At 32.1% G+C, this 27,790-nt stretch overlaps 1 pseudogene; it reads right to left on the bottom strand.

The window, feature by feature from the left end:
* Positions 1-5,465: 5,465 nt before the first annotated feature.
* LOC100927962 overlaps positions 5,466-27,790 on the bottom strand; it is a 44,438-nt pseudogene continuing 22,113 nt past the window's right edge.

The raw sequence follows: 27,790 nt of genomic DNA, 5'->3' as shown, positions 1-27,790 counted from the left end.
GATCAGAACTAGATGCTCATAATTAAGTGATTTTTACATATCAGTGTTAATTGCAGTTACAAAAATGAATGATATTACCATCGGAAAGAGGAGAGAGACAGACAGTTAGGGAGAGAGAGAGAGAAAGAAGGAGAGAAGAATAGGAGAGAGAGAAGGAGAGGGTGTGAGAAGGAAAGGGAGAGAAAGGAAGTGAAAGCGAGGGGTGGCTGAGGGATGAGAAGGGAAAGAGGAGAAAGAGGGAGGGGGAGGGGAGGAAGGAGAAAGAGAGAGGGGGTGCAGGAGAGAGAAGGGTGCAGGAAAAATAGGGGGGCAAGAGAGAGAGGGGAGCAAGGGAGAAAGGGGGAGAAAGAGAGGCAGGCAGAGAAAGAGGGAGAGGAGGGAAGGAGAGATTGTCAAAGACAGATTCTTTAAAAACATCAAAATAAGGATTCTGGAAGAGCATAAATGAAATCATAAAATGGCAGGGGAATGCCTCCAAGGGAATGAGTAAAATGAGAATAAAAACACTGATGAAGAGATGTTATTAGATTATTATTTCAAGAAGAAACTGTACTTTTACCAGGATATTCATTCCTATGTGAAAGGTGATGGTGAGGGGAGAAGTAGTTACTGAGAATTAAATATTTTATTATCTATTGAGATGTAAATGGTAATTTTTTTTTTGTAAAATGAAAAACTACTAGTTGAGGGAAGAATAATGAAAAATAAAAGCACAAACTGAAAAAAATATGGATTAGAATGATGATATTTATCAGTTACTCTTTTCTGTTAGCCTTTTCTGAAATGTGATGTGTAAACATAAGTAGAATTTGATTAAAGAAGAAAGTGGTCAATAGACCAACAGTGTGGAAAGAATAGATTTTCATAAATAATGTAATTGAAAAAAAATCCTTTAAAAGATCTTTTTTTTTTTTTTTTTTAAACTACCCTTGTATAAAGTGGGGGTGGGGCTGCAGTGGGGCGAACAAAACCAAACATACAAAATGTTTTCCAAAAAAAAATTGTGAGGATAAATGAGATGTCATCTTAGTAATTCTTTTTAATAAAAAATCTGAGAGGATAAATGGGATAATATACTGGAAGTACTCAGAACAGTGTGTAAAAGAGTTACTATATAAATTTATCGCATTCTTGTTATTATCTTAAGCCTTCCTTTATCCATTACTTATGGAATTTTTACTTTTCATTTTATTGAAAAAGATTTTGAAAAAGAAGAGAATATGAGTTCATAGTCCTTTTTAAAGTAGTTATTCTATTAAATTGTATATTATGTACAAAATTAAATATTATGACATAAAGATTTCTGAAAGGCTTTTTTAAAAGTATCCATTGAATATCACTATACTCTAGGGTTTTGAGCTGGGATAAAACTTTTTTAACATTGAAGGGAATAAGAAAAACAAGATAGTACCAGTTTTATTTCCATGAAAATTCAGAATGCTAATATTCCACATGCTCCATTATTCAATTCAATAAGCATTTATTATGCTTCTACTATGTGGTAGGAAATGTATATTCCATTATTATGCCGGGTATCTAGATGGAAAAACAAAATCCATCTAATCTGTCTACATAGAGAATATAAATTATTTGTTCACTTGATGCACTTGAATTTTTTCCATAGGGTTGTTAAGATAGTTATAAAGACAGTACCAACTCTTTAGGAATAGAAAAGTATTCAGGTTTTCCCAAGGTTAAAATATTGGTTCATAAATAGATGATGAGTAAAATAATCTTATACCATAGAAGCTGATTAAATCATCATCAGCATTCTGAAAAAACAGGCCCAGAATGAAGTGATTTTTCATTTGCTTAATTTTCTTTTAAAATATTATCTTTTTTTGCATTATCTTTATTTCCAAATATATCCCTCCACACAGTCAAAGTAAAGAGCCATTCTTATACCCAACATCTTTTTTATTTAAAAAAGACAAAAAAGTGTTGAATAAAATTGTTTCAGTAATACTAAACATACTATTAAAGACTGGTAGATGTAGTATAGTATACTGAGAAGAATACTGATACTGGAATTTGAAGTCTTGGGTTCAAATCCTACCTGAAGAGTACTTAATACTACTGACTTTGAGCAATTCATATAAATTCTGAGTCTCAGTTTCCTCATATGTAATATAAAGGGTGTGGATTTCATGGCCCCTGAAATCCCAACCATCTCTCATCTATGATTATTATATGCAAGGTTACCTGTAGACATCTACCTCTACAAGAAGATTAAAAAAGCAAATTTTGCTTTTTTTCCCCCTTGAGCACAAATGTGGCCATTATACTTATATAATATTCACTATCTATCTATTTTTCCTTTTTATTATTTTTTCAAGTTCCATTGTTTTAATCATCACAAATAGAATTTTTTCCTGATTTCTTCCCTTTCCATTTCAGATCAGTTCAGTTTATATATCTTTTCATGTTTCTTTTTATCATCATATTGATTGCTTTCTATATTGCAGTAATAATCTCAATTGATAAGCTGCATAATTTCAATTATGATGTAAAGAATGAGGTAAAAATGGTTCATAATTAATACTTAGCCTCAGTAGTATTTTGAAATATAGTGATAAACATTTGGTACTGGCTAAGAAATAGATTAGTTGATCAGCGGAATAGGTTAGGTTCATAAGACAAAATAGTCATTAACTAAAATAATCTAGTATTTGACAAACCCAAAGACCCCAGCTTTTGGGATAAGAATTCACTATTTGACAAAATAGGAGGGAAAATTGGAAACTAGTATGGCAGAAATTAGGCATTGACTCATACCTAACACCATATACTAAGACAAGGTCAAAATGGGTTCATGATCTAGAATAAAGAATGATATTATAAACAAATTTTTAAAAAGTGGATAGTTTACCTCTCAGATCTGTAGAGGAGGAAGAAATTTGTGACCAAAAAAGAATTAGAGATCATTATTAATCACAAAATAGAAAACTGTGCAAACCCTTTGATTTAGCAGAATTTCTAGGCTTATATCCCTAAGCAATCTTAAAGGAAGGAAAGGGACCCACATGTGCAAAAAGTGTTTGTGACAGCCCTTTTCTTGGTGGCTAGAAAGTGGAAACTGAGTGGATTTCCATCAGTTGGAGAATGGCTGAATAAGTTATGGTATATGAATGTTATGGAATATTATAGTCCTATAAGAAATGATCAGCAGGATGATTTTAGAGAAGTCTGGAGAGACTTACATGAACTGATACTAAGTAAAATGAGCAGACTCAGGAGATCATTGTATATGGCAACAACAAGATTATAGGATGATCAATTGTGATAGACGTGACTCCAACAATGAGATCACTAGGTCCTATCCAATGATCTTGTCATGAAGAGAGCAATCTACACACAGAGAGAGGACTATGGGGATTGAGTGTAGATCACAACATAGCATTTTCACTCTTTTTGTTGTTGTTTGCTTGCATTTTGTTTTCTTTCTCATTTTTTTTTCCATTTTTGATCTGATTTTTCTTATGCAGATAGATAATTGTATAAATGTATACATATATTAGATTTTACATATATCTTAACATATTTAACCTATATTGGAATACTAGCTATCTAGGGGAAAAGGAAGGGAAAAGACTGAAAACAGAAAACTCTACCAACAATGCATGTGTCCCAGTTTTCCCACATGCCCTCCAACATTCATCATTATCTTTTCCTGTGATCTTAGCCGAACTGAGAGGTGTGTAGTGGTATTCAGAGTCTTAATTAGCAATTCTCTCAAAAGAAATTAGAACACAAGGTTTTGCCAGAGTTAATGTGGATTTGGTTTTGAAAACAAAAAGCTTTAATAAAAAATAAATAAATAGAATTAGACTTGCACAAATGGAAACTGATGATTCACTGAGACATCATGAAGCAATGAAACAAAGTCAAAATAATGAAAAAATGGAAGGAAATACAAAATATCTTACTGAAAACAACAATAAGTGATCTGAAAATAAACTAAAAGAAAGCCATGATCAAATAAAGAAGGGCCTGGACATCATCTTTCAAGAAATGATTAAAGAAAATTGCCTAATGTTCTATAATCAGAGAGTAAAATAGATGTTTAAAAAATTGCAAATTATCATCTGAAATAGATTTCAAAATTAAAAGTTCTAAATATATTATACATGAATGTTAGAGCTCCCATATCAAGAAGGAAATATTGCAAGCAGCCAGAAATGAAGAATTCAAAAATCATAAAGTCGCAATTAGAATAAACCAAAATCTAGCAGTTTCTATATTAAAGGATTTAGAATATTATATTCTAGAACACAACACAACTATTATTAAAAGCAAGAATCACCTACCCAGAAAAACTATTTATAATTCTTTAGAGGAAAAAATGATTTTTTAATAAATAGAGAACTTTTCAGAATTCCTGATAAAAATGTGAAGAGGTAAATAGAAAACTTGACTTTAAAATATAATACTCAAGAGAAACATAACAAGGTAACAGGTAAGAGAAATCATATTGTATTCAATAAGGTTAAGCTAATTATATTCCTATAAGGGATGATGACACAAGTATATATAGACAGAGGGCAGAAATATCGGGATTTTAACAAAAAACTTTCTGTTTTTAATATTTTAATATTTGTGACAATCTTAGTATACAAAAACTTTAATGTAGTTAAATTTGCATGAGTCCAACTTTTTACAGAATGTGAATCAGATCAAAGTTCTTTGCTCTGCTCTTAGGGAGTGGGTTCAGTTCTTCACTTGGAAAACTGATGCTTGAGAAAGTATAAAGCATCAGGATTTATGATGTTGTCTATGCAGGGGCAACAGATAGGAAGCATATGACAAAAGATGCTACTCCAAGGAGGAGAAAGAGGGGAAAAAAAACAATGAATTGTTGAGAGGTCAAGGGCCCCAACAGGTATTACATATAATTTTATGCAATTAAAAAACCACTGGCTTTGGTTTCAGATAAAAATGGGAAGGATAAACCAAGGACCCTGCATTTCACTGCAACATGGCTAGATTAGTGTTGGAGGGATTAGCAGTTTGTGAATGAAATGGTGAAGAACAGGAATCTCCATGCCAAGTATTCACACCAATGGTTCCTCTGAGTGTTCATCGGCTTTCAGGATCAAATCTATCCCAATAATGAGTAAAGCCATACCTGGAGGCTCTACCAGGCAGATGGGGAATCAACTTGATAGGAAAGCTGGATTTGGGACCCTACAAATTTATAAACCCAAATGAGACAAAATGTAAAAATAAATCCAACAGAGAACTAACCACCCACGTTTCCACAGTGAAGTTCCTAGTTTTTCTGAGCATCTGTGTTTTTGGACTTCCACAGATGTGTTTCCATGGTGGGTGGGCAGGCAGGGGAGAGGCAAGACCCTCAGCCCCTCAGTTCTAGATGAGCTGCATCTCAGTGTGAATTGACTTTGCTCTGTTGTCTGGCTTAGTATTTAAAACTTGAAGCTGAAGCCCAGGTCTGCTGCTAACACTCCTTAATTAGTGGTGGTGAGATTGACGCTGGTGCCTTTAAAATCATCATTCCCCAGCTGGCTATAACAAAGTTTTCCTTCTGGAGGCAGGGGGATGGTGCCACGCTTAACTTCTGTGGCTCACTCTTGGCTGGCTACCTGGGAAACATAAAAAGATTGATGGGAATGGGGGTTCCTTGGAAGTAGTCATGCTTCATTCAGTACTGCACTGATTCTCCCATGGGGATAGTAAGTCAAGTAGGTTAAAGCCCTGATTAGAGAGGAAGCAGTTAAATCTTTTTTCATGAGCTATAAGGATATTTTGTAAGTCATTTTATTTTGTAATGTAATTTGACACTGTATTCTGTAAAAGTGATTTTTTTTTTTTTACTGTTGGAAGTTAATTATAATCAGGTTAGATCATTTCATTTGGAGTTTTCAAATCCTTAAAAATTGTATTGATCTAGTTAATCTTTGATTTACCTAAAAATGGGGTGTTTTGAGTGAACAGATTTCCAAATATACAGCCTATTGATCACAGAGGTATTGCAGTGGAATATGATGTTGTTCCTAATAACAGCTTTGGGACCATAAGGATATTTCCACATTGTATAAACTTTTAATCTGGCTAGCCCCTGATCACCAATTCTTAAAATTCCTGAGTGACTGAGAAGCAAATCAGAACTCTCCAGGTCCTGTGAAGGTTCCAATTATCCCTGCAGGAGTTGGATCATCAGCTTCTTCTTCACTTCTTCTGGAGGAAAAAAAAAAACACTTCTTCATGGTTTCCAATGAAGTTCTCGTGGTCATGCTTCATGAAATTCATCACAATGTAAATCTTGTTCATGTTGCTGCCCATCATGGTCTCCCAGACAGTGACAATATTTAGTTGCTGAACTTTCAGAATGATGTTGATTTCCTTGAGGGAGATCATTGAAAATTTTTTTTCTTTTGTCCATTTTCAACCATTTCAATGCTCAAGTTTCATTGGTCTTTTTGTCCTTTCTACATACCACAGAATATGTGCTTCTTCCATCCTTTTTAGACACTAAAATTCTTCTACACTTCAACAACCCTGGGCAGGTATTTATTTGCAGAACTCCAGTTTCAACTCAGTGGTAGATATGATTGGACAGTTGGAAAAGTAATCTTCTCCTCAGGAGCTAGATTGCTGGGCTTCCCTCTTCCCCTTTTTTCTCTTCTTCACCCCTTCCACAGTTGCCGTCAAATCTTGATTCTGAAACAATTAAGATATGGTTTTAATTTTCTTTCTCTTCCTCTTTATTCATTTCTTCACCAATTGTTTCTGCAGTAGTTCATATACTTCCTCAAAAATGCTTTTTTACTCCTCATTCTCCTCTTCTAATTCCTCACTGCTGTTCTTTTCCTCCTCAAAGATACATCCGATTCTGCTGGTGAGAACTCAGCTGAACTAATTTTTTTTTCCTTCAGGCTGCATTTTTTTAAAAAAACTTTTGTTTTCTTTGTCTTTTCTTTTAGTTACATATATACATTATTTTTAAAATACACATTTCTTTATAAACCATTTTGGGAAAGAAAAATGAGAACAAAAGGGAAAAAACTTTAAAGGGAAAGGAAAAAAAAAAAAGAAAAAGCAAACATGGCATGTGATGATTTACATTCATTCTTCATAGGTCTCTCTATGGATGCAGATGGTATTTTGTATCTAAAATTTACTGGGATTTCCTTGGATCACTGAACTACTGAGAAGAACCAAATCTTTCATAGTTGATCATCATAAAATCTTGCTGTTACTATGTACAATGTTTTCCTGGTTCTACTTGTTTCACTCAGCATTAGTTTATGTAAATCTTTCCAAGCCTTTCTAAAATCAGCTTGTTTTACCATTTTGTAGAACAATCTTATTACTTTCATATACCATAACTTATTTAGTCATTTCCCAATTGATGGGCATGTATTCACTTTCAAATTTTTTGTTACTACAAAAAAGAACTGCTACAAATATTTCTGCACATGTGGGTCCTTTTCCCTCCTTTATGATTTCCTCAGAATATAGTCTCAGGGGTAGCACTGCTGGATTAAAGGGTATGCAAAGGGTAGTTTTATAGTCCTTTGGGCATAGTTGCAAATGGCTCTCCAGAATAGCTGGATCATTTCACATCTCTACCTACAATGCATTAGTGTTCTAGTTTTCCTATATGCCCACCAACATTTTTCATTATATTTTCCAATCATCTTAGCCAATCTGAGAGGTCTCTGGTGGCACCTTAGAGCTGTTTTAATTTGTATTTCTCTTAGCAACAGTGATTTAGAGAATCTTTTAATATGATTTTAGGTGGTTTTAATTTGATCATCTGGAAATTGTTTATATTCTTTGACCACTTATTAATTTGGAAATGCTTTATATTCTTATAAATTTGAGACAATTTTTATTCGATTTTAGAAATGAGGCCTTTATCAGAAACACTGACTGTAATTTTCCCTCAGATTTGCACTTATGTTTTAATCTTAGCTTCATTTGGTACCATTAACAAAATGGTATAAGTTGATGATGTGATAATATCTAAAAATATCCTTAAAATAAGATATCCATTGCCCTAAGTTATATTAAGTCATGCTTGTTGAAATAAATTCTAATATACGCCCTTAATCTTTAACTCTTGAGTTAGCAAAGTTTTCAAATCAAGCCCCTAAAATAGGCTTACCAATATGGTTTAAGCTTCCCATGCCCTGCACAGAAACATGTTGGGTATCTTTATTTACTGCTTTAGCTCTTCTAAGAAATTATTAAAATATTATAATCATTCAATAAATGGTTCTTTGGTATTTTGTAATTATAAATGATGCTTTCAGAAGTGCATGAAACAGTCACAGGGAAATTTATACATTGGGAGCATCTAGATTGATTATTAATAATTGTCATGTTTATGATAGCATGCTACCTCTTTGAGAGTAAAAATATTTAATTATTAAAAAAAATCCACCTTTGGGATACCTGTATTTAGAGGATAAAAAATAATTTTAAAATAACAATAGTTCCATATCACTTTCTTTTATTATTATTATTATTATTATTATTATTATTATTATTATAGCTTTTTTATTTACAATACATATGCATGGGTACTTTTTCAACATTGACTCTTGCAAAATCTTTTGTTCCAAATTTTCCCCTCCCTGCCCCCCCCTTAGACGTCAGTTAGTCCAATACATATTAAATATGTTAAAGTATATGTTAAGTCCAATGTAGGTATACATATTTATGCAGTTATCTTGCTGCACAAGAAAAATCAGATCTAGAAAGAAAGAAAAAAAAACTGAGAAGGAAAACAAAAATGCAAGCAAACAGTAACAGAGTGAAAAATGATATGTTGTGGTCCACACCCATTTCCCATAGTTTTCCCTCTGGGTGTAAATGACTCTTTTCATTACTTAACAATTGGAACTGGTTTGAATCATCTCATTGTTGAAGAGAGCCACATCTATCAGAATTGATCATTGTATAGTCTTGTTGTTACTGCATATAATGATCTCCTGCTTCTGCTTATTTCACTTAGCATCAGTTCAGGTAAGTCTCTCCAGACTTCTCAGAAATCATCCTGTTGGTCATTTCTTATAGAACAATAATATTCCATAATATTCATACTACAAATTATTTAGCCATTCTCCAATTGATGGGCATCCATTCAGTTTCCATTTTCTAGCCATTACAAAAAGGGCTGCCACAAACATTTTTGTACATGTGTGTCTCTTTCCCTCCTTTAGATCTCTTTGGGATATAAGCCCAAGCATTTGAATTTGAATTAACTTGCTCTAGAGCAAGTTTCAAAAATAATAATTTTCATACAGAGGATAGTTTGAAAAGAATATTGCAATGTAATGTAGGAATTTTCAACGTAATAAAACATCAGATTCAACCAACAATATTTTAAGCGTTTATTATATATTGAGTATTGTAATACAAATATATGTTTTTCTTTTCAACTACACTGCTGGATCAAAGGGTATGCAGAGTTGGATAATTTTTTGAGGATAGTTCCAAATTATTCTCCAGAATGTTTGGATTCATTCACAATTCCACCAACAATTTTTCAGTGTCTCGGTTTTCCCACATCCCCTCCAACATTCATCATTATCTTTTCCTGTCATCTTAGTTAATCTGAGAGGTGTGTAATGTTATCTCAGAGTTGTCTTAATTTGCATTTCTCTGATCAATAGTGATTTGGAGCACCTTCTCATATGATTAGAAATAATTTCAATTTCTTCATCTGAAAATTGTGCGTTCATATCCCCCTATATGGGGATGTATGGGATATCCCCATATCCCAATATATAAATCCCTCCATTTATAAATTGGAGAATGGCTTGATTTCTTATAAATTGGAATCAATTATCTATATAATTTGGAAATAAGGACTTTAAGAGAACCTTTGAATGTAAAAATGTTTTCCGGGTTTATTGCTTCCCTTCTAATCTTGTGTGTATTAATTTTGTTTGTACAAAAACTTTTTAACTTAATATAATCAAAATTATCTATTTTGTGATCAATAATGATTTCTAGTTCTTTTTTGGTGACAAATTCCTTCCTCCTCCACAGACCAGAAAGGCAAACTATCCTTTGTTCTTCTAATTTGTTTATATCATTCTTTAAATCTAGATCATGAACCCATTTTGACTTAACTTGTTATACGGTGTTAAGTGTGGGTCAGTGCCTACCATATCACTTTCAAAAATAATTTTGTCATTTGCAAGAGTTTTTCCTACAACAACCCTAAAAGGAAATTTTCACAGATAAGGAAACTGAGGTTTAAAGAACCTAATGATTTCCCCTAGAACATACACCTAGTAAAGACCAGTAGTAGCATTTGAATTTGAATTAACTTGCTCTAGAGCTAAGTTTCAAAAAATAATAATTTTCATACAGAGGATAGTTTGAAAAGAATATTGCAATGTAATGTAGGAATTTTCAATGTAATAAAAGATTCAACTAACAATATTTTAAGCGTTTATTATATATTGAGTATTGTAATACAAATATATGTTTTTCTTTTCAACTAACAGGGTTTTATATTTGGGTAATTTTAAAAGAAAGATATTTCCCAGTAATTAGCAAAATGATCTTTTTGTCTCTTTTCCCTGTTTCATTCCAGCCTAAACTATAAATAGAGACAGGCATATTTTCCAAAAATGTCAAGAACATGAACTTTCAGTGAAATCAAATTTAAATTATTACTGTTCCATTCAATACTTTCCATCCACTGCTCCACTCACTCTAAGTTGTATAATGGTAGCCATTAGAAGATGCTTTTGTTTAAGATATCTTACTGATTATTATGTAGAAGTTGGTCTGAAATGAAGTAGGAAAGAAATGGAAACAAGAAGAGCAATATTCTTGCTAATCACTGGAATATGAGTTTTTTCTTTGAAATTAATGTTGCTATTTTAATTTGACTTGATTTCAAATCTGAGCCTTGGCGTTAATTAGCTATATGACTCTGAGCAGATTGTTTAACTCCATTGAGCATCAGTTTCCATCTTTTTAAAAGGGATACAATATCTACACTATCTCATAATAGCCACTCCATTTCACTTCAATAGGTCCACCCCATAATCCTATGAAGAGTTTTAACTTGTTTCTGTCTGTAGATCTTTTCTTTTGCTATTCCTTATGCCTGAAAGATTTCATGTATCCTTTCTGCCCATCCATGTTCGTCAAACACTTTAAGATGCATTTCATAATTTTGCTTCTTTCATGAAAATTTTCTGAAGTCAATTTTGTCACTGACTATATACTCTTTGGACATGTATTGAGTTATTTTGCACTGTATGTGGTTTCTATTGATTGTCTTTTTTTTTTCCTATTGATTGTCTTATAACTGATTTTGTTTTCAAATTCCTACAAATAGATGCAAAAATTATAAATTAACTTCTCAACAGAATTTTACATATATTGCATGAATAGCAGGGAGTATGTCTTTTGGCCTTCTCTCTCTTGCAATCCCCATTTGAATATGCAGAACAGTTAATAGCTGCTCAGTAAATGTTTATTGAATGAATGAATGAATGGCTCTGAGGTTATATAACCTTTAATGCAACTAAGTACTGAAAGAAAACTAAAATTAGAAAACTCTTTCCTGGGAATTTGAGTGAATATAAAATTTCCCAAACTGATGAGCCTATATGTCTATGGACTAGCAATATGAATAAAATCAGTTTCTTTATTACTTTATATAACTACAGACAAAACTATAACTTAAACATTGTTTATTTTATGATCATAATTTCAGTACTGAAAAAAATGACATTCTGAACAACAAAGCTATAAGTGACATTCACATATGGTTATATAAATGAAAGTGTTTAAAACACATTATAAGTGATTCATCAAATTAATAACTTGAAGAATGATACAAAATCACCTTTGTGATGATAGCACCTAATAAAATTAGAGTGTTTCACTCTCTATAATATGAAAGTAGTAGGAATTTTTGGTTCACAAACTCAGCTCTTGATTCACAAGGCTATATCTAAATAATTTCTGGGATGGGGAGGCAGAAGGGAAAAATTTAATATAATGCCAAGTATTTTTATCCCACATCAGTTAACATACACTCAGCTGTTTCTACTTTCAACTCCCACTCTCTAGAGGGAGTAAATTATGCTACCTTTCTGAGCCTCTCTTTTCCATTTCATTATGAGAATTAATACATACACACACTCACGTACATATACACATGTATATGCACAAAACACCATGTGTATGCATAAATATATATACACATCATGTTTTTTCCTCCCCAGAGGAGTTAAATACTAGCTATCTAACTTGGTTACGCTGGAATTGACCAAGATAATTATTGGTATCCTGCAGTTATTTGAAAAATAGTTCTTTGAGGTAAATTCTGAAGCGCCCTAGATTTTTGTTATTTTGTCAACAATCTGTGATCACAATGAAATCTTATGTAGAAGATAAAATAGAATTTGACACACAAGAAAACTGAATTACTGAATTCCATTTCCCAGCAGTATTGAAATATTCACGATAAAAGTCTGGAACAAAGTTCAATAGAAATTCAGCTGCCTATAAAATATCTTGAGCTCTTGAGATGTCAAAATATAATTGTAATAGAAGCATGACCCTTTCTTTCTTCTAGGTGCCATGAAACCTGCCAAATTACTACATATAAGACAAATCTCATGGAAGTAGTTGACTCCCATGTGTCTTTATATTTACCCATAACTGCAAGAAGACTAGATTTCTTAGATTTCCCAGAGCTTTTCCCCACAAACTCAGGTCTTGAAGATATATAATATATTCCTCGTCAGGTAAATGTACAGATAATGATTAGGCAGTAAGATTATGAGGATACATAGTTCATATTTTTAGAGCTTTCTAAAACAGCTTTCTAATAAGAGTTCTGTGATCTAAAATAATATAAAAGTACTATAATCCCCAATTTACAAGTGAAAAAAATTCTCAGAGAGGGGGAATAAGTTGATTTATCCCAAAGTACAATGTTATAAAATGGTACAAGAATGATAGCAATCTACCTCCTTCTTGATTCAAAATTCAGCATTCTTTCTCCTATATATTCTACCATTAGGCGGTAATGAGAGTAATGTTCTAAAGTGTTTTGCTTTTATATTATTGCCAGAGAAAAGTCATTAAATATTTATATAATAAAATGACACAATAAGCGGCATTTTCAGAAAAATGAAGCTGATTCATGGTCATTATGTCAATAGGTTTGTTTATATGGCTTTTTTTTTTTTTTTTTTTAAAGGCAACCGAAGGACATCTACAAATAAAAATGAATAGAGATTGTATAATGGAATCAGATTGGCAAAGATGACATAAAAGAAAAAATAACAGATGGAGGAGCTGTGAGTAAATAGGTACACTGAGACATTGTTGATATACAAACAAATAGATACAATTATTCTGTAAATTTGGAATTTTACACAAAACGTCACTAAACAATATATGTTCTTTGATCCTGCTATACCAACCTTAGACTTCTAGAGAAAATGTCAAAATAAGAAGAAAAGTTCCTACATATAAAAAAAAATTTATAGCAGCTCTTTTCATAATGGAAAAATAAAATCAGCAAACTAGAAACTAATGTACAAATTGTGGAATTCAGCCATGATACAATTCTATGTTGCTATAAAAATTGAGCAAATAAGTCATTTCAAAATGATGTAAAAAGCCTTGTATAATCTGATACAGAATGCTATGAGCAGAATCAGAAGAATTTATACTACATATTATCAATATTATATTTTTAAAAATCAACTACTATTATGAGTTGATAAAAGAATGAAATCAATATAATCAAGAGAATAATGAATACAGAAAGAGTACTACCATAAAGACTAGCAACTTTGAGAGCAGTGAGAACTGTAACTAATACAATAACTATTCATCATTTCAAAGAACTCATGATGAAACATTCTGTCTACTTCTTTACAGAGGTGATGGATTCAGGATTCAAAATGTGAAAAGCATTTTATCTTGAGCAATTGAAGAGTTTTTTTTTTTTTTTGATTGACTATGCATATTAGTTACTAAGAATTTGCTTTCTTGGTTTCTTCCCATGGGATTACAAGTAGGAAGGAGAAAAAAATAGATTTTATTGGTTAGGAAATATTCTAATTTTTTAAATAGATTCTAGAAATTAGAGAATGGGTTCTGAAAGGGAAATGGAGGGGTGGGGCAAAGAGAAATATCAATTGTTGCATTTTGCCTTGAATCTGCACTGTACCCAGGAAAGGATTGAAGGAGCTTCCCCCTTCTCTTTGTCTCTCCTATAATGAATAGCTTTTGCTTTCAGGACCAATAATTCAGACTAGTCCAGAAATTAGAGCTAGGATTTAACTTATGGAATAAACAACTTTTACAAGACCCCTTTGAGTTCTCATGTTTATAGTTCTGTGTCTTGGTAGGACCAAACTTGCTGCCAAATTCCATGGAGAATTTAGGGCTAATTTATACCATTTTTCTAATATTTATTATGTTCACTTATTATTATGACTTATTATGTTCACATCCTAGTGACAACTTAGACTCTTGTTAACTGCATTGGCATTTCAATCTGAGACCAGTTGATAAAAATCTCTTAAGTGTTCTAGGTTTTGCTATAAAATAGTATAGTTCGACTATACTCTAGAATAAATAGGCCTTTGTGGACTATCCATTTGCAACTATCATTTGCAACACTGTTTTTGTGAGGAACTCCATTCAATGTTATGAACAGCCAGATTTAAAAATGATATTTTGGAAAACAACCTATTCATAAATCAGGGACTTCTTGTAACTAGATATTCTGAAAAGAAAGTATTTCTCTTGGCCAATAGAGAAGCAATGTATTACTACAGCAATATACAACTGCTATGTTGGAAAATGGGACAATTAGCACCAGTGATATTGGTTCATTGCTCCCATTCTTTCACAGCTAAATGGATTGCTGCCTATATTATAGCAATATCTCATATATTACTTTTACCATGCTATTTTCTATTTTTTTCCTCATTTTGAGGAATAGCTTGCCTGTAATACATGGAGGGATTGAGTTAAAATATAATAATTCTGATCTGGTTTTCAGATTCATACAGACAAGGGAAGGGAGAGAGAGACAGGCAGACAGAGACAGAGAGATAGAGAGATGATTTTATTACGCTAGTTTTAAACAAGATGCTCACATAGTTGATAAAAATTAAGCACTATATTATGTGCTAGGTACTGTGTTAAGTTCTGAGAATACAAAAAAGAAGCAAAACACTGTCCTTTCCCTCAAGGATATCATAATCTAATGGGGGAGACAACAAGCAAACATGGTCAAACAAACTATATTCTGGATAATAGGAAGTAATTGAGAGAGATGATGTGGGACCAGAGCTTAGGAGGAAGACTAAAGCTGAAAACACAATTTTATGAATCATATCAATGGTCATACTAACTGTACATATGGGAATTGCTCAGATCTCCAAGTAAGAACATAATGAGAAGTCACCAACAAACATTGATTAAGAGGCCAGACACTCTTGTTAATTACTGGAAATTCAAAGGAAAGCAAATAATAGTCCTGATCTCAGGGAGCTCGCAGTTTAATGGGAGATACAACATATGTACAGATAAGATCTTTCAGGATAATTTTGTATATAAACAACAGAACAAGGCATTAGCATTAAGGGTTACCAGACAAAAAGGTTGTTATTAAAAGATGTAATTTTATTTGAAATTTGAAGGAAGCCAAGAGATAGAATTTGAGGGAGGAGAGAATTCTAGGAATGAGGCACCACTATATGTATGTATATGTGTATATGGAATTGGGAAATAGAGTATCTTGCTTGAATAACAGAAAAGATATCAATATCACTGGAGCTTAGAAAATATGAGAGAAAGTAAGATATGAAAAACCAGAATGATAGGAAAGAGATAACTTATGAAGGACTCTAAAAGCTAGACAGGATTTATTTGCCTCTAGGTACCAGGGTATCATTGTAGTTTATCGAATAAGGAGGAGATATGATTACACTTAAACTTTAAGAACATCAATTTTGATATTTTAGGAAAATCAGTTTTGAAGAGTTTTTTTCAGATAGTTGAATGGAAGATGGACTAGAGGATGATATGAATTATAGAGACTTGACTAAAGAGACCAACCAAAAGGCCATTGTAACAGTCTAGTCATGAGGTAATACAGTGAGGGATGAAAGAGAAAACGAAACTAGTGAAGAGGGAGAAGAAATGATTTCTGAAGATAAACTTCCAAAATGAAGAGCAGAGTGTTAAAACAAGATTATAACTAGTTGATCATGAAGAAGATAAGGGTCAACTCTTCATTGGAAATTGGAGTTAAAGGAGAGTGAAGAATATTGTTCTTAAAGTGCTTTGTTTTGAGATGGATGGTCAAAGAAAAGAGTGTATATGGCTAAAAATTCTATTTTCAAAACTAGGTGGCACAGTGGATAGATCACTGGCATCAGGAAGACTCATCTTCCTGAATTCTAATCTAGACTCATAAACTTACTAGCTATGTGACTCTGAACAAATCACTTAATCCATTTGCCTCAATTTATCTTTTGTAAAATGATCTGGAGAAGGAAACGGCATACCATTCCACTATGGTTGTCAAAAATACTCCAAATGGGATTATGAAGAGTCAGACAATTGAAACAGCTGAACAACAATAAATGCAAAACTCCATTTTCTCAATAATGTATGAGCAAAGTTCTTTGTAAAACAAAATGTTAGATTATAAGCTTTAGTGTTAAAAATTGAGCATTCTATTGTATATATCTATCCATTACTCATTGTATTGATGGTACATATAGCTCCTTAATGCATCTAAACTAAATGGTAACTGAAGAAAGTAGCTGTCTAAATTAAACTTTGTTCCAAATTTCTCTCTTTTGTCATTAAAATAAGATGGGGAGAATGCGATTTTCCTTAGATCAGCACATTTGTTAATAAAGTCTTCATAATCTTATACTTGCATAATAATAGCAATATAATTTTATTGGATATCTAACCTCTCTCATTCTCTGGGTTTTTTCAAGGATCTTATCATAGGGAGTTCCAGCAGAGAGTCTTCTTTTGAATAGGTTCAGGTTATGTACTCTGACCATACTTGTCACCAGATTCAGAAAATGCTGAGAGAATTATGAAGTTGTATCTTCTCATTATGCAGTACAAGTATTAAAATAGTCATTTAAATGAAAGAACCATTAAAACAAAAGTACTTTGTTATGCTGAAGATGCTGTATGCAACCTAAAGTACCTCAAAAAACTTAGCACTTTTTTTTAATATTGAAAAAAGTCTTCAGTCTATTTTCAGTTTTTATTTGACAACTTTGTCTAAAACTTTTAAGTATTAAATATGTACTTTGAAATAATCATCACTGAAATCACTTATTTTGTGAATAGTTTCTATTTTAGATAAGCATTTGTTTTCTAACATAAGAAATATTTTCAAGTCAAATCTCATCACATTGTAAAAATTTACCTCATCTTAAAAAACAAAACAACAAAAAGGAAGTATATGAATAATTAAGGCTTCAGTGACAAGGAGAATCTAAAAGTAAAAACAACTTTTAATTACTTTGTACCCCAAATAATGTAATTATGTGCTAGTATACAGTCTTTCCAATCCATTTATTGATATAATAAGCATTTAACAAGTACATACAATATGTAGAGCACTGTCCTAGACACTAAGTAGCATGCAAAGATAAGAAACAATCACTCTCTTAACAGGCCTTTTAGTTCATTAGGGATATAAGTCAAAAGCATGGTTACATATAATTAAAAAATATAGAACTATACTATATATATATTGAAAGACATGTACAAAAGAAAGTGCTATTTGAAGCCTAAAGGGGTGGTCATAATCCAGGAGTTTGGAAAAGTTACATTTAGTTTATGCATTTAGGCCTTCATTGAAGAATTAGAACTTTAAATGATTAAGATATAAATAAAAATAATAAAGAGCAAATTCCAGGACATAGGTAGTACAGGGAATGGTTATAATAGAAAGAATAGAAGTTCAGCCTATATGGAGAAAGGGTTAATATAATATAGCTTGAAATGTAGGATGTCATTATATTATTGTAGGCCTTAAAATATCATACACCTAAGTTAATACTTCTCTCTTTATGCAATACAAAATTTACAAATTTTGCAAAAAGTAATGATCTGATTTGATATATGAATAAGAAAAATTATTGTGGCAACAGTATGAAGGGTAGATTAGAAGATAGTAAGCTCTTGTGTCAGTCTGTTGTAACAGTCTGAGTGTAGATGTAGTGTAGTAGCTATGGGAATTGAGGGAGAATAGATACAAAAGATGCTAAAGAAGTATATTTTAAAAGATTCTACATTATTAGCCTAAGTAAGGGAAAAGGAACATGGAACACTGGTTAAATGATGGTGTCAATACAGTAGTATTAAAAATATAACAAATAACATGCTTAGGGGAAAGATATTAAGGTTAGTTTTAAGTCTGCTGTCCCAGTAGAACACTGAGGTGAACATGCTTTGAAGGTAGCTGGAGGTAGGTATCAGAGTCATCTGAATACATGCAGGTGAAGACATAAATATAAGAATATATATAATATATAAACATATATATGTATGAGTATATAGATATGAACAATAATGCTAAGAAATTGAGTCTAGAACACGAATTCTTAACTTTTTATATTATAGATTACTTTGGCAATCTGGGGAAGTCATTGTGAAGCCATTTCAAAGATTAATGGTATTAAATATATAAGAAAACACATAGGATTATAAAAGAAATTTTAAAACACCATATTGTAGTTGATCTATCTATATCTATATTTTTAAAAATTAGTGGACTCCAGAGAAAGAACTGTTGGCTTATAATAAGAAAAAATTGTTGAAAAGAAGCAAGAAAAGATAGTTGGGAATGCAAAAAAAAAAAAAAAAAAAAAAAAAAAGAATTTGAGGCAATAAGTATTTAAGAAAAAAGCTGAAAGAAATAAAGTAAATAAAGATAATGGCAACTCCAAAGGCAAGCAAAAGATTGTATCTATGGGAAGATAATTATGAAGTCCTTGCTGCATTTTGTGTACCTCTAGCTTACCATACTCCCACCTTGTTGCTTGCAAATTTCCTGCTGTAGTGGAGTAAGTGCTTGACTTACAAGTTTTGCATATAGCTAACCTATCTGAGTGTCACCAGCCTCATCAATAATATGGGTATTTGCTACTTATATTCTCTACATCATAGGAAAAGAATTATATAAATCATAGAGTACTATGGAAATGTCAAAGACATTATAATTTAACTTATTATAAGTATATGTAAAACAAGAAGATATTGGGTAAGAAGTACTTCTCTGAGGAAAAAGTAAGAAAGGTGAGTCTTAAAGTAGTCTATGAGTCAAGTATACTTTCTTTCTGCAATCTCTTTTACCAGCACAAAGAATCCTTTTGTTTCCTTCTGATTTTATAACTATGGTTCATGAAAACAAAATAATTAAGATGCTATTGTATTTGATGATAATGACATCAGCAGCGAGAGCCATCTTCATTCTAGTATTTGTTATTATTATTATTATTCCCTACAAGTCTTTGCTCTTTTCTTTCTCCTAAGTCTCTGGATTTGAATAATGAGAAAACAATAGACTGAGGGCTGCTGCAGAATGTTTTTATCCTTTAATTTTGTGACTCCTTTAGGAATGCTATGTCATTAGTATTTAAATCACTTCATAAATATTTCACTTTAAATACCATTGTAATGTCTGGTGTATGCCTTAATTTGTGTCTAACATAATGATATTGTATAGTGAGACAATTTCATCAGAGCACTTATACAATTAAAAAGAGATTTAATGGAGCACTTTATCTTTAGTTTGGGTTGACCATGAAAAGGGAAGCAAAAGATGATTTTCCTTCGAGCAGAATCCCTTCCTTGTATTTAAAGAGTTTATTTTTTTTTCACAGAAAAGATAAAGCAGCTACTTCAAAAGACCTACTCAAATTGTAAAAAGTACTATTGAAACAAAACACTTCATTCCCTGTCATCCATACCCTGAAAATAAAAGGCATTCATTGACCTGATTCAGCTATTGTACCCTTACTATGTACTATATAATCTACTCATATTTATAACTAGATTTTTGTCCTATAGTAAAATATAAAACACTGACTACTATGACCACTTTTACATCTCAACCATTTTAAAGTACAGAACTTTCTGCCTCTCCCCATGGAAAACTGTGACATAAGCAGTGCAGCTGCTATTGTCCTCATTTCACCATGTTAATATAGAGACTTACAGAGATAAGCTGACTTCTCCAAGGTCACACACCTAGTGTGTGTCAGAACTAATATTTGAGCATAGGTCCAACTTCTGTTCCTAATTACAAATCTAATGTTCATTAGGCTCTTTATCTTTATCAGCATCATGATGTATCTTTATGATCACCATCATTTCACATTTATAATAATAATAATTATGAATAATTTAGTACAAGGATGAACATATACTTTTAGGACATTTTAAGGTTTATAAAGCACTTAGTCCACAACTCCAGAGACAGACAATGCAAGTGGTAGAGTGACTATTTTTTGATATGGAACCCAAAGCTTTGAGAAATGAAATAATTAGGCTAAACAGAAATAAAGTTGGAAAGGAGCTTAGATGCTATCAAGTCCAACTCTTTCATTTAATGCATAAAGAACAAAGAGGTTTCTGATTACCAAGGAGTACACAATGAATATATCATGGAGACTAAATTTGAACCCAATTTTTCATACTCCAGTCCAGCACTATTTCTGCCATATCACATTACCTCAGAAACCATGAGAATCCTGCTTAACAGGATTCCCATCAGTGGCTAGGTTACTCTCCTAACTGGAGAATCAAACCAAAAACGATTAAGCTCTCCTGCTTTGTTAGGAATATGTCTGAGTTTCTTGATGTCTTGAGTGAGTCCATATAGGAAATCATCTGAGTTAAATCCAGGCAATTCATCACCTTTTTTTGATGAGTAGTTTTGATGAGCTCAGATTAGGAACAATATTTATAGCCTTCAAAAATATCCTATGAGGGAATTTAGCTATTTGTTAATAATGCATAGGAATGAGAGAACGAGGGGCTGCACACACACACCATTAAGGAAAGCAGAAACATTAGTATGTCAAACGAGGGAAGGAAGTGTAAGATGGGGATATAGAAAGCAGAGTGGCAGAAATGGTGCTTAAGTGCTGGGGATGAATAAATAGGCAAAATGAGGTAATAGACCTTGAAGAATTTACAATCTAATTCTAGCACATCTGGAATGAGAAGTTAATGTAAAATACATGGGCATTTTAGGCTCTGGGACATGAGAACTACCTGTAGGTACATCTATGAGCAAAACTTATTGAAATCATTTAGTACAGAGAAGTGAAAACTCATACAAGACAAGGTGATAATGAAATACATGGAAAGGAATGTGGCAAGGGAGAAAGTGTAATGAAAGACAAGGAGGCTAAATATGAAGTCTTGAATAAGTGTTACATTTATTTGTTAGGAGTAGAACCCAGAGAACAACAATAAAAAATGATGAGATAAATATGAGAAATACTAGGAAACTGGGGCTGTTGGAAAGCGTAGAACCTAGAGGTTATCAAGTGGTGAATAGCATCAGAGGCTGTTAGGGAAGGTGGTGATAGAGACTACAATCTGTCTATATGCTACTATATGTGGCAATTAGTTATCCCTTAGAGCAAGTTTCAGTAATGAGTTGAGTGACTGAGTTAAGAAAAGCAACAAGTGTGTGTGTGTGTATGTGTGTGTACATACATACATATATATATATATGTATGTATATATATATATATGCATACACACATATATAAATTTCTCTCTCCAAAAAAAGGATAGAACTTCACGTGGTAAGGAATTAGAAATGTTATTTTTAAAAAGAAAGACCTGAATGTATTTTTAGATAGAAAAGAATTAATGGACAGAAGGATTTAAAGAGAGAGAGTAACTGCTTCCTCCAAAATAAATGGAAAGGAATGTTTTAAGTGTAGAAAGTATTCAAAGAAACTCATCAGATGACTTTAATTTACCAGTAATATAGGACAATAGTATAGTCTGATGTGATCCTTCCTTTAGAGCAGAATTCTCTAGTGTCTTTAAGACTACATCTTTGGGTCATACATATTAGACCAGAAGTATGATTTAGGGAGTAGCCTTACTTTCAAGCAAATAATGTTTAATTGCAATTTTTCAAAAGGTATGTTCTTGGCCAAACATTTTTCTCCTTTTTTTTTTTTTTGATGTCCTCAGAAATATGGCCATGATAATCACAATTCACCTTAAGAATGGATTTAAATAGCAGTGATCCCTCAGTCAAATCAGCATAGTGTTGTCACAGTCAGGGAGGAAGGGAAGTTGAACTGTGAGATCAAGAAGCCAGCAGCTGCTGCTAATAGACTTAAGAAGGGCAACAGTTGAGCTTTTACTCTGAAGCTGTCTGTAAGCAGTGGATAAAAGCAGAGATCGTCAAGGCTCTGTGCTGGTCTTCCCTAAGCTAGTGCTTATCCTGAAAATGCAGAGGTGGATGCATTAATAGAAAGGAGTACAAAGGAATCAAGAGCATCCTCTTTCCAGCAAAGCAGAACAGATTTGGGGTGTCTACTGATCGTGGAGTTTTCCAACCTGAGTTTCATGAGGACTATTACCCCGTAGGAGGTCTGAAAGACTAGGTGTCAAAAAGTTAGTAGATAGAATAGAAAATAAATTTATTAGTACAGTAAAGAAAAGAGTGAGCAAGTTCAGCATTTTAGAATTCTTAAAACTTTTTTTTTTACTTCTTTAGACATAGTCAAACAAATATTTTTATCAGAATATCCCATTTTCAGTAAATCTCTAAGATTTTGGAGGCCTTCTTTAAGATAGATTCAGGCTCATTCTATTGTTGCCACCAAGGCAACATATATAATTCTACTTCTTTGCCATTTTAAGATTATTTTTTCTTTGGGGGGAAGATGTCCCTAAAACTCACAACTGTCATGTTTATCTACCATTCTCCACACTGGTTATCTTGATACTTTTCCCTATGTGTCACTATTTATGTTCCATACTGTTATATGCATCTTCAGGAAAACTCTTCTGTCGTTTACACAATAGGCCCTAGTTAGTAGGATAACTTTCTTCTCTTCTATTAGACTATAGTTAAAACTGCTTGACATCTTTGACACAGAGTATTCCCTGGAAAGTAGTGACCCTAAGTCATGAAGTTAATGATAGTTTAATCTCTGATGACTCCAGATCATTTTCTTATTTTCTTCAGTGTAACCGGGACAGAAAGTGAAGGTTTTATGAAGTCAGGGTTATAGGATTCTAATTAAAAACTTAAACTCTGGAAGAGAGGTTTCTGTCAGCTTTTGAAAGAAAGACATCAGCAATTTGGGACTTTCAATCATGCTAACTATTTGAAACTTGATAGTAGGACGAAAAAAAAACAGGACAGTGAGAAATGAAAAGATGGCTGATTTTCTGAGCCCTCTTTAAATAGAGTCTTTGGGGAAAATCTTTTTATTCTTACCCCTCCAATCACAGGAAAAGAGGCAATTAAGGTTATATATGACATATGAATTCCAAAGCTGATGGAATCCTAATGATGATGAGGTTTTTCTGAGATTGGGGGGAGGGGGGGAATATGAAGTGATAGTGGTGATGATGATGGTGGAGTTGCATCCAAGGAGTAAAACTGGTAGAAAATGAAGTCTTCCTAGTGTATGTTTGTCTCTGGTTGACAGGATAAAATTGGATAACTGGTTTGAGCTGGGTGAGAGATGAAATAAATTATTTTAATTGGTATTTCTCTAGTTCTTAATGAATTTTTGAAGTCAATTTTTTGAAAATTCTTATCCATGTTCTTTGACTGCTAATTTTTTAAAGAAATATTTTAGTGTTATGCAACAAATGTTGTACATCTCCCAATAATTTGGCTATCTAGAATTTATCAGAAATATGTGATGGAAAGACTTTCTTTTCCTCCAATCACCACTCCCATTCTAAACTAATTGCATTAAGTTGGTTTAAAAGCTTTTCAAAGTCATGCTATCAAAATTGTTTCTTTAATCATTTGTACTCTCTACCCTTTTATAAATCCTTCTTTTACTATGATACAGTTCATTTCCTACTTCCTTATCAACATAATTCTATTTAGCAGACAGTATTACCATCTAATATCATTGTTGAGACTGATGACTCGTGTCCTTTGCTGATCTTCTATGATCTCTGTCTTTCTGTCATCTCTCTGTCTCTCTCTCTGTCTGTCTTTGTGTCTTTCCATGTCTCTGTGTGTCTGTTTTTGTGTCTGTGTTGATGTCTGTCTCTCTTTTTCTCTTTCTCCTTTTCCTCTTTCCTTCTTTCCCTCTCTCCTCTCTGTCCACAACCTTAGATGTTTCTTCAAAAAGGTACAAAGTCTGAGTAATAAACAGAGTAAATTCACCCCTGAAACAAATAACAAATTTGATGACAAAAATGGGAGTGCCTTTGGAATCTATAATTGATTGTAAAAGTTACAGGAGCAGGCAGCTATCCTTTATTCTGAAGGTTTCTTAGGAAAAAATATATATTTCCCCTGCTATTTGGGGCTAGGAGCCTCTTGATGGAAATTTTGTCCACAGTCTAGTAAGAGAGTCTAGGACAATGAATGTGAAAGTTAAAGTTAGTAGCCTAAATCGATTCAACAGGATGGTGTGAAGTGAAGATCGGGCTGTAGCATGGATATATATACCCCCTCATCATGTAGTAGAATCAAAGCTGAGAGCAATAATGAAAAATATGGGCACATTCTCTATTTTACTAGCACTACCTATGATCTTTACATGAGTAGAAAATGTTTATGAAATTTAATGAAAAGGAAAAAGGAAGATCATGGGAGAGAAACAAATCTAGAGTTCACCCCCAGAATGAGATGAAGAATATTAAGGATAATTTTGGACTGAGATTATATAAAGCAAGGATCATTACCAAGACATGTCTATGAAAGGATATGTGTTTTTGTAATATGGGATTTGGAGTTAGGGACATGTAAATTTCTAACTCTACCACTTTCTACTGTGCAAATTATTTTATCTCTCTGTGCATCAGATCTTCTTCTCTAAATTGGACAGGAAATGGACTAGATGATCTGAAATATTTTCAAATCTAAATCTCTGATCCTGTGATCCATGAAATTAATTAAAAATTTTCTCCTGATCATCCCCACTATACCTTCAATCAATCAATACAAATTTATGAAATGCCTCATGTGCTAGACAGGGAGGGCAGAAAGACAAAATTTAATTATTTTCCTGTCTTTAAAAATCTTCGGTTCTATTGGGGAAAAAAAAAACAGTATAGTACTAATATAAGTGTGAACAAAACACTTAACAAATAAATACAAGGCAATTTTTCTATAGGGTAGACAAGACTATACACATAAATGTTTAAAAACTGTCTCTCCAAAGGAAGGAAATTTATTCATGACATATTTTTATATTTGATCTTCATTAATAGCAGCTTTTTCATCACTTTCTTAAGATAATCAACAAAACAATAAATTTAGACTTGATTTGTAACAGATCTGGATTTCTCCCATATGTTAAAGAACACTTACACACTGAAAATTTAATTAGTTCTTATTATCATTCTTTCAATTCAACCAAAAAATATAATACCTGCTGTTGTGCTACTTTTAGGACAATTATATCAATGAGTATGGTTTAACTACATTTTTGTTATATTACATTTGAAGTTGGTTCACATAGGTATTCATACTTCTAACTTTTCAACTTTATCTTAATAAATTTTCCCCAATATCCTAGTTTGTAATTTTTTTAAAATCCTGTCATCCAGTATGTCAGCTTATATGTAACTTGTATCCCCATGTTCATCCAGCTTTGTGGCATCTGAAAATTTGATAAGAGCATCATGTTATTCAACATCAAAGTAACTTAATAAAAACTTTAGGAAGCCAAATGCCAGCATCCTGATTACTCTATTAAAGATTTGTTGTCAAGAAATTCATTATTTGATTAAAAATTGTTGGGAAAATTGGAAAACAATATCACAGAAATTGGCCTAGAGTAATACCTTTCATCATTTACCAAGATAATGTCAGAATGGATACATGACCTGCATATAAAGATAGATAATACAAAAAAGTTGAAGAATATGGCACATTTTTTTTTAATCAGACATGGATAAATGAACATTTGTGAATAAAAAAGAAACAAAACAAAACGTAAATAGCTCATTTTGATTATGTTAAATTGAAAAATATTTTGTACAAATAAAATAAATGTACCCAAAATCAGAACAGTAGAAAATTGGGAGGAAAATAAACTTTTAGCAGACACTCTTTCAGATAGAGATATCATATCTCAAATATATAAAACAAACTTTGTCACATCTCTAATAATATGAGTCATTTCCTAATTGATAACTAGTCAAAAGATTCCAACAGACAATTTTCAGAGGAAGACATAAAAACAATTTATAATTGTATAAAAATGCTCTTAATGGCTGTTGATTAGAGAAATACAGATTTTAAAACATTGAAATATCGTTTATATCTCTCATAGTGCCTGAAAATGTTTGAACGGGAAATGAATAAATGTTAGAGGTTATGCATTATTGCTAGAACTTTGAAATGATCTAATCATTTTGGAAAGCAATCTGGAATTATGCTAAAAGAATTATTAAACTTCCATATCCTTTGACCCTGCAATAATACACCTAAGTCTATTTCCAAAGATTGATAAGGGGGAAAAAAAAAAGAATCTATATATTTTAGAATATTTATAGCACCTCTCCTTGTAGCAGCAAAGAACTAGAAATTTTAGAGATACCCATCTGTAATGGAATACAACTGTTCAATAACAAATGATGAGGTCCATCCACTTAGAAAATCATTGAGGACTGTACAAAATAATGCAGACTAAAACAATTCAAACCAAGAGAACATCGTATACAATATTAGCAATGTTGTTCTAAGAATGACTTTGAGTGATCAAATCATTTTGAAAATTATAAACACTCAAATTAACTACAAAAGTTATGAAAAAATATGCTATCTTCATGTAGAGAAAGAACTGATAGAAGCATATATAGATTGATTACACAAACACATACATATATGTATTATGTATATGTGCATGTGTATATACATGCACATACATACATACACTTATGTATTTGTGTCTAATAGTAGTCATCTCTAGGATGGAGGAAAGGAAGAAAAAAAGAAAAAGAAAATTACAGAATAACAATTATATATTTAAAAATATCTAGTATATAATAGTTATATTGTCATATATGATCATTTTAATTATACTATGTCATGGAAATGATAGTTTTATTCCATATATTAAATAATAAAATAAAATAAAAAAGATTTCCTGCTCATATAGCCTCAACTTTCCATCTTGTATATAAGATTATTTTTAAATACTTGACCAAATGTTTTGCTAACATACTGAAAAATTGTATTTATAAGATAGCTGTCATCAAATTAGCCCTGTTAATAAAGTAAATTATATTTTTAATTTTTTTTCATTCCATAATCTATTCTTCATGATACCACACTGGCCCTTTCTGATTATCACTTCCTTTTCTTGATGCTCAATGCTTATCCCTTTAATATCATATTATAAAACTTTGCCAGGAATCAAAGTAAAACTCATTGGATTGTAGTTTGTATGTTCTACTTCATTGTTTTGAACAAAATGGAACATTTGCCTTTCTTCATATAAAATTGATAAGTAAGAAATAATAATTATTATAAAATACCATAGGCAAAGCAGTTATTGTGATCATTATCTTTCTTTGCATGTTATTCTGTGCATTT

The sequence above is a fragment of the Sarcophilus harrisii genome, chromosome 6, assembly GCF_902635505.1.
Source record: "Sarcophilus harrisii chromosome 6, mSarHar1.11, whole genome shotgun sequence".
Lineage (NCBI taxonomy): Eukaryota > Metazoa > Chordata > Mammalia > Dasyuromorphia > Dasyuridae > Sarcophilus > Sarcophilus harrisii.
Note: the sequence above shows the minus strand (reverse complement) of the source record. Positions and strands in the feature narration are given on the sequence as shown.